Below are 12,193 nucleotides of genomic sequence, written 5' to 3' on the forward strand. Positions count from 1 at the left end.
AAAAAAAAAAACACATGATGGTGGTTCTTGGAGATCACTGTTTATATATACACACACAAATATATATATTGAGTCTAGGGAGACAAATACACCGCAAACTGTGGGTAGGTGTCAGGTGATGAGCCACAGAAAAAAATCACAGTTGCCACAGAAAGATGACAAGCCTCATTTTGAAGCAGAGCTAAACATCAGGGATGAGAACGGCAAATGAAAAAAAACACTGATATATTGATCAAAACCAGAGCACATTTCTTGGCTTGCTTATCCGAGTCGACAGCATAGACATGGAGACTTTCAAGGCAAGTTACCCCAAGTTGCGCAGCGGTCTGGGTTAGCTACAACAACCATACACCATAAAGGTCAAGCCAGGTGCCGTGCCATATTCAGTAAAAAAAAACAGGAGGATTCCACTACCACTGGTGGGTGAAGTCAAGAGAGAGCTCCAGCGCATGGAAGCTCTGGGCGTCATTAGTCGGGTGAAGGAGCCAACTGATTGGTGTGCCGGCATGGTGGTCGTGCCCCAAAAGGACAAAAGCAGCATTTGAAGACCTAAAGAAAGCTCTGTCCTCTCCTCCGGTGCTGGCTATGTATGACCCGGGCAGAGACACCAAAGTATCTGCTGATGCATCATCGTATGGGTTGGGGGGCGTAATTCTTCAGAAATGAGGGGAAGGATGGAAGCCTGTGTCTTACGCATCACGGTCACTCACTCCAACTGAGCAACGATACACACAGGTGGAGAAGGAAGCTCTGGGCCTCACATGGGCCTCACATGGGCCTGTGAACGGTTTCGGGATTTCCTCATTGGAAAGGAGTTTTGCCTGGAGACCGACCATAAACCCCTTCTCATCCTGCTTGGAGCCCAAGCACTGGATCTTTTGCCACAGAGAATCCAGGGTTTCAGGATGAGGGTGATGTGCTACTCATACTCCATCGTGCACGTACCAGGAAAGTCGCTTTGGACAGCAGACACACTTTCACGTGCAACCTGTAAAATGACGCATGTCCACTGATGACCAGGAGCTGATGGAGAGCACAAACATATTTGTGGACTGTGTCACTGAGAGTCTACCTGTCAGCTCATCATATACAGAAAACCTGAAAGAGCAGTTGAAAGCCGACAGTGTCTGCTCGCGTGTCATGACCATGTGCATGGAAGGATGGCCAGCACATGCAAAACAGGAACCAGCGCTAAAAAATGACTGGCCGGAGCGAGCCACATTAACAGTGAAAGATGCTAAAGGACACACGACTGGTAATACCTTCCGCAATGAGGAACGACGTGCTGTTCAAATTACACGAAGGACACTTAGGTGTCCTGGAATGTAAATCACGTGCACGTCAATCTGTGTGGTGGCCGGGACTCAGCCAGCAAGTGAACAAAATGGTACTGAACTGCAGGACATGCATACAAGAGCGACACAACCCAAAAGAGGCACTCGTGCCATCAGGGTGCCCTGAAAGACCTTGGCAAAAGTTAGGAACAGACCTTTCTACACAAGAGGCAGAATAATCCTCTAAGGCAGTGGTTCTTAACCTTTTTGGAGGTACCGAACCCCATCAGGTCCATATGTGCATTCAACAAACCCCTCTTTGGGGGGCGGGTTAAACGAACCCCATCAGTTTCATGTGCACATTCACCGAACCCCTCTATATAGGGGGGGATGACATACCAGCAAATCAGTGTGACTTCTGCTGTTGCCTTTGCAAGAACAGTTCAGATATGCGTTATCACGAATTTACACGATATTCAGGTGTGTTCAGCCATCCGTGGGCGGGGGGGGGGGTCCCGGGGCGGGGGCGGGGCAATGACATACCAGCTCTGCCGAACCCCTGAAGCCGACTCACCTAACCCCTAGGGTTCGATCGAACCCAGGTTAAGAACCACTGCTCTAAGGTCTGACGAGACAAAGGCAGTCTACCCTATGATCCCTGGAAAAAGGGAGATGTGGTATTATCGTATGTTGAAACTATAATATTATATAGTTTGTTATTGGAGGTCTCAAATAATGTTGACAGTTGGGGGCTCTGTGGTGCGCCAGGGGCATTGTACTGCTATGTAAGACATGAGTGGGGAGAAAATAAAAAGTTGCTGAATAAAGAAGTTGCATTCGTGTTCATCTCTACTCCGTATAAACACAACAGTCGTGGACTGCGTTCGCGCTCTCCCCTGGTCTTTCTGATTAAAACAAAAATCACACGCAGTCGTACGTACATGGAGTTTAGGTCTGCGGTGCTGTGACACACTGAATGCTTTTGAGCATGTTATTAACTGTACTATGGAACTGTGCATTTGCTTGCTAAACTGTATTAACCAAATTAGTCAATGCAAAATAATATGGAATTACCACGTTCCTGACTCGTCATATGATATGAACGTATCAAAACCTTTTTGTCGGCTGTAGGTCTGTCTTTTTAAGAATACGCCCGATTGTTGTTCCTCATACATCTCAGTATAGATTTCTAGAAAACAACATTTACTTTCTAAAGTAAATTGACAGATTTATATTCAAATGTCAAATATCGAACGCCACCATCACAGTGGAGGTAAATTACACTCCAAACCATGCCAGCAACGAGAAAAGCCTCAATTATTTGCGACACGAGAGATATAGAGCACTTCTGAAATTTGAGAAATCATTTGAGAAATTACGATCGTATTTTGTTTCCCGATTTGAATAAAGTTATGAAATCACACGTTTTCAAATAAAACACAGAGATGGGATCATTTCCCATTCTCTCATACCAAAAGTACACGTACCAAGACATACAACTGTTTTTACCTTCAATACTCATAATAGACGCCCAATCGATAGGTGACACTGTTTGAAAGAAGGTTTGATCAGGTACCTACAATCCTGTGCGCCAAAGATGTTTAAAGTAAAAAAGACATTAATGAAAACAAAATACTTGTTTAAACCTTCTATTTAGGTTGAGTCCTTGTAAGTATAGTAAATCTATCAACGTCTATTGTTTGTATTAGAAGGACTGGTTGCTACAATTTGAGTGTGAGACCGCCTGTGAATTTGGTGAGACCAGCAGTGACGTGGCCCGTTTTGACCCAGATTATCAGATCTCTCTTTCTTTTCAGATGGAATAAATCTTTCGCCTTTTACTAAAGATTTCCGTGGGGAGGAACAATAAGAGTCTATCTCTACCCATTCTCACCAACGGTTTGTTAGAATAGGCCTCTTTGGCACCACTTTTATGGTTAAAATTCTCTCTTCTATGATCAGCTCTCTTAATCCCTCAAACCCAAGAACCGAGACTACACTTGATTTTAGCCAAAAGGCCGAGAAGCGATGGAGTATGCGAGTGACGGACTCACTTACAGGCTTCCCCGTCTACCCATTCTCAGCAACGGTTTGTTAGAATAGGCCTCTTTGGCACATGTGATTAGCTGGGTAGCTTGAGCTATGCCGTTATATCGCTGCAACCCTTCTCTTGCTTTATTAGCTTTCTCTTCTCTATGACACCCTTTGCACATATGTAGAAGTCGCTCTCAGTTAAGACTACAAGGTCACACGTCATCACACAGGCTAGGCAGAGTCGCCTCCTTGCAGAAAGGCGGCCCAGAGTAGTATAAGAGCAGGAACCTTGGCGCTGGGAGAGGGACCTTCTTTCGCATCTCGCAGAAAGGGCTCCACAGCTGTGCATCGATCATTCTGGCATACATCAAATAGTTAAACTGTGAAGGCTGCCTCTTGGTAATTGCTGTTAGCATATCGAGCATTAAAGATAAAGAACTGGGATCAAACCTAACAGGTTACAGTACGGAACAGAGTGCTGCTCTTCTGGGCACTAATAAATCGGCAAACTTGTCTGATGACTTATTTGTTCACTCTTCTTCACCCGCAGTAATAAATATAGTTCACGAGGCATATATGCTTCCCCTTTCAGCAGTCTCTATCCAAATACACAGTGTAGATACCTATTAAAATGGTAGACCCGATGAACATGAAAGGCAAAGATGGATAATTCGCCAAGAACTTTCCAGGGTCATCATATGTACAACGGCTGCACCGAAAGAGTTGGGCCAGAATAGAGCGGAACTCATGCAGAAGTGCATGAACACCACCTTGCTGAAAGAATAAAACCAACACAATGCATGAATTCACGACAAATGACATACCAGCAAATCGGTGTGACTTCTGCTATTGCCTTTGCGAGACCAGTTCAGATATGCTTTATCACGAATTTATAAATCTGGTGTGTTCGGACCTCCGCAGTGGAGGCTCTGCTGAACCCCTGAGACCGACTCACCGAACCCCTAGAGTTTGACCAAATCCAGGTTAAGAACCACTGGTTTAGAGGCAGTTATTTCTGCAAAAGGAGGATCTACTAAATATTGCTGTCATTTTTCTGTTGGAGTTTCCAAATGTATGCACCTGCCTACTTTTGTTTAAATAATGATTGCACCCTGTCTGCAAATCCTATAAACTTCATTTCACTTCTCAAATATCTGTGTTGATCACTGCCATCATCCGCCATGCATGGATTCGGGCCATCTGATTGGTTCCTTTGCCCCCCCATACACACAGGAATTGGTTAGGACTTGATTAGTAAATGCTAGGAATCGTTTTGCCTGTCTGTTCAGAGCAAGAAACAAGCCACTAGCCCCACGGGAAGTTGTCATTTTCTGTAAGCTTGTGTGTATGTAAATTTGTCATGGTCCAACGTAAGACTGTTTAGGGTGAATAAAAAATAACTGCAACAAGTTTATTCTGCTATTAACCAGATTCAAACTGGGGTTGCAGCCGCCTCATTGCTATATTATGGCCAATATGCAGTTGCATGTTTAGGGTCTTTTCTCTAGGAACTTCAGCCACGACACCCAGGCAGACCATGAAAGAATGTCGATGTTAAAATGTTGGTTGAACTATCCAATAACTACGCAGATCCGATGATTCCTAAGACTTGAGATCAGACAAAATTGGAAAGACTATTTTTTGATGGTGTCTGTGAGTTACTTCAACCCAAAAGTTCACATAAATTACACATAGCTAATGTTGACCACAAAATGGTATGTGAGCTGGCCAGGAGTCCTGGAATCTTTTGATTTGTAGACAGATGCGTTATCCATTGCTCCACGAGCCCCACGGGAATATGTGGCTTATAAACTTGTGTGTAACACTTTTGCAAAAATGAAAAACAAAAAAAAAATGGGTGACATTATTTGAATATGCCATGATGCTTTATCCATTGCGCCATTCGCCCTACAAGTTAAGGCTATCGACCGCAAACGTGAGGAAAATCGTCATTGTCCAAAAGATGGCTGTTCAGCAATAGTGAGCAAGGGACAAATTCCACATAGTTATTTGAGTATGCCATGACCCTGATTCGAACCAGGGTTGCTGCAGCCACAACACCGAGTACTAACCACTATATGATCATGGCCAATATGCGCAACTTATTTAACGCTACTGCATACAGGCCATGATCGTGTAGTGGTTAATGGTTGTGTTCCATTCGAATCCGGGTTATGGTATAATCAAATTACTTTGATGAATTTGTCTGCTGGTCACTGTTGCTAAGCAGCCTTCCTTTGGACAATGACAGTTTTCCACACAAGTTTACAGTCGATACAGTCTTGTAGGGTGAGTGGCGCAATGGATGACACATGACGGCAGATTCAAGTGATGAGAATCGAAACAACAGATTCAAGAGACCCAAGGTAAATGAACACAACCCGTTTCGTTTCAATTGACAGCCCATGTGACATGCACCTCAGATGAAATGGGGCTAGTTGATCAACAGCAATGTTTTAACGAAGGGATCATCTGGGAGTTAAACCCCAGACCTCTCACACCCAAAGCAAGATTCATACCCCTAGACCACTGGTGTCAAACTCGAGGCCCGGGGGCCAGTTATGGCTCACCGTATCATTTTCTGTGGCCCGCAACGACAAATTGTGCATTAAATCTATGTCATACTAACATTGCAAATTGTCGGAACTTTTAAGAATCTTCTTAAAATTATTTTTGAAATATGTGAAAAGTTTCCACGAGTCTGATTTGAAAAAGCAATTATTTGTCAGTTTGTTTTGTAGCTTATACTGTATATAATATGAGGCGTTTATTTATTTGGGTTGACAGTCATAATGGCCCATCGAGGGAAACTTTGACTACAATGTGGCCCGCGACAAAAATGAGTTTGACACCCCTGCCCTAGACCAACGAGCCTCAAAGAAAGCTTGCAGACCATGGTACATTCTGTGTAACATTGGCCTGTCATATGAGAAAGGACTCATATGTGAGGTTGCTGTTTGTGGACTTCAGCTCTGCCTTCAACACCATTGTGCCGCAGCGACTCATCTGCAAACTCTATGAGCTGGGCCTCAGTACCTCCCTCTGCAACTGGATACTGGACTTCCTCTGTCAGAGGCCTCAGGTGGTGCGTGTTGGCGACAAAATCTCCGCCAGCATCACGCTGAGCACGGGGGCCCCCCAGGGCTGCGTGCTCAGTCCATTGCTCTTCACCCTGCTGACGCATGACTGCACTGCGACCTACAGCGACAACCACATAGTGAAGTTTGCTGACGACACGACTCTGGTGGGTCTCATCACGAAAGGCGACGAGACTCGGTACAGGTCGGAAGTTGACCTTCTGACCACGTGGTGCAGGGACAACAACCTCCTGCTGAACGTCAATAAGACCAAGGAAATCATTGTTGACTTCCGGAAGGGTCACACAACACACCTGCCGCTGATCATCAACGGTGCTGTGGTGGAGAGGGTGAGCTGCACCAAGTTCCTGGGGGTGCACATCAGTGAGGACCTCTCCTGGTCCGCAAACACCTCGTCACTGGCAAAGAAAGCTCAGCGCCGCCTGTACTTCCTGCGGAAGCTCAGGCGTGCATGTGCTCCTCAGGCAGTCCTGTCTACATTCTACCATGGCACCATTGAGAGCGTCCTCACCAGTTGCATCGCTGTCTGGGGTGGTAACTGCACTGAACAGAACTTGAAGGCCCTGCAGCGCATAGTGAATACGGCTGGTAAGACTCTTGGTGCTTCGCTCCCCTCCCTGAAGGACATTTACACCTCCCATCTCGCCCGCAAGGCAACCTCGATTGCCAGAGATGTGAGTCACCCGGCTCACTCTTTGTTTGACCTTCTGCCCTCTGGGAAGAGGTACAGGAGCCTGCGCTCCCGCACCACCAGACTCGCCAACAGCTTCTTTCTCCAGGCTGTTAGGGCCCTGAACTCGCGACCCCCTTCTGCGTAGCGTGCGGCACTGTTGCGCTATTTTCGGGAATGTCTGCTGTACGCGCACTTGCTCCTTTTTTTTCTGCTCCTCTTATTTATTTATTTATTTATTTATTTATTTATTTATTTATTTATTTATTTATTTATTTATTTATTTACCGTATTTGCCGGTGTATTGGTCGACCTTTTTCGATCCAAAATCAACCGAAAAAAATCGACCTCGACTTATACACCGAGTCATAAAATTTAACTTCGTATTCATCGCTTCAAATGTGATGGTAACCAAGGCCGTTTCTCATGCATCTCATTGTGCGTTGCACTTAGAAAATTTGAACCGGGCGGCGTGCGCGAGTGCGCGGCCCACTGGAAGTCCAATGAGGCGCCGCGATCTCCTGCGCGGTGCTTATAAAATGCCGATCCGCTCGGCTTGGAGCTATTTCCGACCTCCTGTTGGTGCCGGGCGGCGTGCGCGAGCTCGCCGGCCGCGATCTCCTGCGCGGTGCTTATAAAGTGCCGATCCGCTCGGCTTGGAGCTATTTCCGACCTCCCGTTGGTGCCGGGCGGCGTGCGCGAGCTCGCCGGCCGCGATCTCCTGCGCGGTGCTTATAAAGTGCCGATCCGCTCGGCTTGGAGCTATTTCCGACCTCCCGTTGGTGCCGGGCGGCGTGCGCGAGCTCGCCGGCCGCGATCTCCTGCGCGGTGCTTATAAAGTGCCGATCCGCTCGGCTTGGAGCTATTTCCGACCTCCCGTTGGTGCCGGGCGGCGTGCGCGAGCTCGCCGGCCGCGATCTCCTGCGCGGTGCTTATAAAGTGCCGATCCGCTCGGCTTGGAGCTATTTCCGACCTCCCGTTGGTGCCGGGCGGCGTGCGCGAGCTCGCCGGCCGCGATCTCCTGCGCGGTGCTTATAAAGTGCCGATCCGCTCGGCTTGGAGCTATTTCCGACCTCCCGTTGGTGCCGGGCGGCGTGCGCGAGCTCGCCGGCCGCGATCTCCTGCGCGGTGCTTATAAAGTGCCGATCCGCTCGGCTTGGAGCTATTTCCGACCTCCCGTTGGTGCCGGGCGGCGTGCGCGAGCTCGCCGGCCGCGATCTCCTGCGCGGTGCTTATAAAGTGCCGATCCGCTCGGCTTGGAGCTATTTCCGACCTCCCGTTGGTGCCGGGCGGCGTGCGCGAGCTCGCCGGCCGCGATCTCCTGCGCGGTGCTTATAAAGTGCCGATCCGCTCGGCTTGGAGCTATTTCCGACCTCCCGTTGGTGCCGGGCGGCGTGCGCGAGCTCGCCGGCCGCGATCTCCTGCGCGGTGCTTATAAAGTGCCGATCCGCTCGGCTTGGAGCTATTTCCGACCTCCCGTTGGTGCCGGGCGGCGTGCGCGAGCTCGCCGGCCGCGATCTCCTGCGCGGTGCTTATAAAGTGCCGATCCGCTCGGCTTGGAGCTATTTCCGGCCTCCCGTTGGTGCCGGGCGGCGTGCGCGAGCTCGCCGGCCGCGATCTCCTGCGCGGTGCTTATAAAGTGCCGATCCGCTCGGCTTGGAGCTATTTCCGACCTCCTGTTGGTGCCGGGCGGCGTGCGCGAGCTCGCCGGCCGTGATCTCCTGCGCGGTGCTTATAAAGTGCCGATCCGCTCGGCTTGGAGCTATTTCCGGCCTCCCGTTGGTGCCGGGCGGCGTGCGCGAGCTCGCCGGCCGCGATCTCCTCCGCGGTGCTTATAAACAGCCGCATGCGCACGGCCTCCCGGAATTTGAACACATTTCGTCAATAAATTTCGCATATTGAATTTTGAAGTTTAATATAATGCAACAATTGAGCTCGACTTATACAAAGGATATATCATAAAATCGTAAATTTCCGTTGAATTTTAGGGGGTCGACTTATACACCGAGTCGACCTGTACACCGGCAAATACGGTATTTATTTATTTATTTATTTATTTATTGTTGTGTTATTTATTCATTATTTATTCAGCACGCTTTTGTTATACTTGTTTACTTGTTTGTCTGTTGTGAGCCATGTCTTGTCACCGTGGGATAGGGGGGAACGAAATTTCGGTTTCTTTGTGTGTCTTTGGCATGTGGAGAAATTGACAATAAAGCTGACTTTGACTTTGACTTTGACTCCACACAACGATAGAAAACAGTGTTTCAAAGAAGAGCTCGTCCGGGAGTTTAACCCGGGCAATCAAAGAACCCTAGGCGAGAATCATTCCCCTGCACCAATGAGCCCCATAGTAGACCAGCTGACCCCATTACATTCCAGCAGAATTTCAAAGATTCTCCCAGAAGGTAAACTTAAAAACACATGGAAGAACACACACAGGTGAAAAAAATGTTTCCTGCTCAGCTTGTGGCCAAAGATTCTCAGAGAAAGGAAGCTTGAAAAGACACACAACAACCCACACTGGTAAGAACCCTTTTTCCTGCTCAGTTTGTGGCCAAAGATTCTCTCAGAAGGTAAATTTAGAAACACATGCAAGAACACACACAGGTGAAAAGCCTTTTTCTTACTCAGTTTGTGGCCAAAGATTCTCAGAGATGGGAAACTTCAAAAGACACACAAGAACCCACACTGGTGAGAAAAACCTTTTGCCTGCTCAGTTTGTGGTCAAAGATTCTCAGAGAAGCGACAGTTCAAAACACATACACAGGTAAGAACCCTCTTTCCTGTTTAGTTTGTGGCAAATATTCTCTCAAAGCAAGCCTTCGACGAGGATGGGATTTGAACCCATGCGTGCAGAGCACAACGGATTAGCAATCCATCGCCTTAACCTCTCGGCCACCTCGTCTTGTGTTGATAAGTCATGTTACGTATGTTGTGCCAAGATACTTTGGATGTGAATGTGAAACCGACGAGGATGTGATATGAAATGATGAGTGGAGAGCACAATGGAGTAGCAACCCATCGCCTAAATATTTCAGCCATCGCATCTCATGCATGAGTTGAATAGGCGACGTGATATGGTATGTACGGTGTAGTATAAGCCGCAAGGTAAAATGATACGATACTTTAGATGTGTAACGAAGAAAAGGTAAGCCACAAAATAAGTGACACTGTAAACAAAGCAAAACGTTTTTTCAATGTTGTCTCACCCCAAATCTTTGGGATCATCGGATCTGCACAGTTGGATAGTTCCACCGACATTTTAACATCAACATTCTTTCATGGGTGTCTTGGCTGAAGATCCTAAAGAAAAGACCCTAAACTTATTGTATGCGATTGCATATTGGTCATGATCGTATAGTGTTGTGGCCGTAGCATCACCGGAACGAATCTGGGTCATGGCGTCAGTAAATTACCTTGCTGAATTTGTCCGTTGTTCACTGTTGCCAAACAGCCTTCTGTTGAACGCAGGCTTCCAGACATTACGTCCACCTATGTTTTAACATCAACTTTATTTCATAAAGTTCTTCCAAATTCATCTTGGTGAAACTCCCTCCCTCAGGTGTTCCCATCTTTTTTTAGGCCTGGCTGCCACGAGGCAGCGGTAGAAACAAAATATGACCCTGAAAGGGCACGCCCAAACCGGCTATGATATTAATCAGAATTCGTTCATCACTAAAATGCAGTCCTCAGGTCCATGTCATATTCGCTACCAATCGGAATGTAACGGACAGATTTATATTCAAATGTCAAATCTCGAACGCCACCGTCGCAGTGGAGGTGAATTACACTCCAAATTCACCTCCACTGCAACGACAAAAGCCTCAATTATTTGCGACACGAGAGATATAGAGCACTTCTGAAATTTGAGAAATCATTTGAGAAATTACGATCGTATTTTCTTTCCCGATTTGTGTCGTTATGAAATCACATGTTTTCAAATAAAACACAGAGATGGGATCGTTTCCCATTCTCTGATATCAAAAGTACACGTACCAAGACATACAACTGTTTTTACCTTCAATACTCAAAATAGACGCCCAATCGCTGTTTGAAAGAATGTGTTCGATCAGGTACCTACAATCCTGTGCGCCAACAATGTTTTAAGTAAAAAAGACATTAATGAACACAAAATACTCGTTCGTTTAAACCTTCTATTTAGGTTGAGGCCTTCTAAGTATAGTAAATCTATGAACGTCTATTGTTTGTATTAGAAGGAATGGTTGCTGCAATTTGAGTGTGAGACCCTCTGTGAATTTGGTGAGACCAGCAGTGGGGTGGCCCGTTTTCACCCAGATTATCAGCTCATTCTTTTTTCTCTTCAGATCGAATAAATCGTTCGCCTTTTACTAAAGATTTCCGTGGGGAGGAACAATAAGAGTCTATCTCTAGCCATTCTCACCAACGGTTTGTTAGAATAGGCCTCTTTGGCACATGTGTTTAGCTGGGCAGCTTGAGCTATGCCGTTATATTGCTGCAACCCTTCTCTTGCTTTATTAGCTTTCTCTTCTCTATGACACCCTTTGCACATATGTAGAATTCGCTCTCAGTTAAGACGACAAGGTCACACGTTATCATACAGATTAGGCAGAGTCGCCTCCTTGCAGGAAGGCGGCCCAGAGTAGTATAAGAGCAGGAACCTTGGCGCTGAGAGAGGGACCTTCTTTCGCATCTGGCAGAAAGGGCTCCACAGCTGTGCATCGATCATTCTGGCATACATTAAAGAGTTAAACTGTGAAGGCTGCCTCTTGGTAATTGCTGTTAGCATATCGAGCATTAAAGATAAAGAACCGGGAACAAACCTAGCAGGTTACAGTACGGAACAGAGTGCTGCTCTTCTGGGCACTAATAAATCGGCAAGCTTGTCTGCTGACTTATTTGTTCACTCTTCTTCACCCGCAGTAATGCATGTAGTTCACGAGGCATATATGTGTCCCCTTTCAGCAGTCTCTATCCAAATACACAGTGTAGGTACCTATTAAAAGGGTAGTCCCGATGAACATGAAAGGCAAAGATTGATCATTCGCAAAGAACTTTCCATGGTCATCATATGTACGAAAGAGTTGGGCCAGAAGACTAGAGCGGAACTTATGCAGAAGTGCATGGACACCACC

General features: G+C 46.9%; 3 non-coding genes across 3 annotated transcripts; 2 read left to right on the plus strand and 1 right to left on the minus strand.

The window, feature by feature from the left end:
- The first annotated feature begins 3,073 nt into the window (after positions 1 to 3,073).
- On the plus strand, positions 3,074 to 3,183 carry LOC125993376 (U5 spliceosomal RNA). The gene has a single exon (XR_007490170.1). It is a non-coding gene; the product is annotated as a U5 spliceosomal RNA (small nuclear RNA).
- A 6,719-nt stretch (positions 3,184 to 9,902) lies between these two features.
- On the minus strand, positions 9,903 to 9,984 carry trnas-gcu (transfer RNA serine (anticodon GCU)). The gene has a single exon. It is a non-coding gene; the product is annotated as a tRNA-Ser (tRNA).
- Positions 9,985 to 11,384: 1,400 nt separating this feature from the next.
- On the plus strand, positions 11,385 to 11,496 carry LOC125993383 (U5 spliceosomal RNA). Its single transcript, XR_007490178.1, has one exon. It is a non-coding gene; the product is annotated as a U5 spliceosomal RNA (small nuclear RNA).
- The last annotated feature ends 697 nt before the right edge of the window (positions 11,497 to 12,193 follow it).

This window comes from Syngnathus scovelli, unplaced genomic scaffold (genome assembly GCF_024217435.2).
Source record: "Syngnathus scovelli strain Florida unplaced genomic scaffold, RoL_Ssco_1.2 HiC_scaffold_28, whole genome shotgun sequence".
NCBI classification, from domain to species: domain Eukaryota; kingdom Metazoa; phylum Chordata; class Actinopteri; order Syngnathiformes; family Syngnathidae; genus Syngnathus; species Syngnathus scovelli.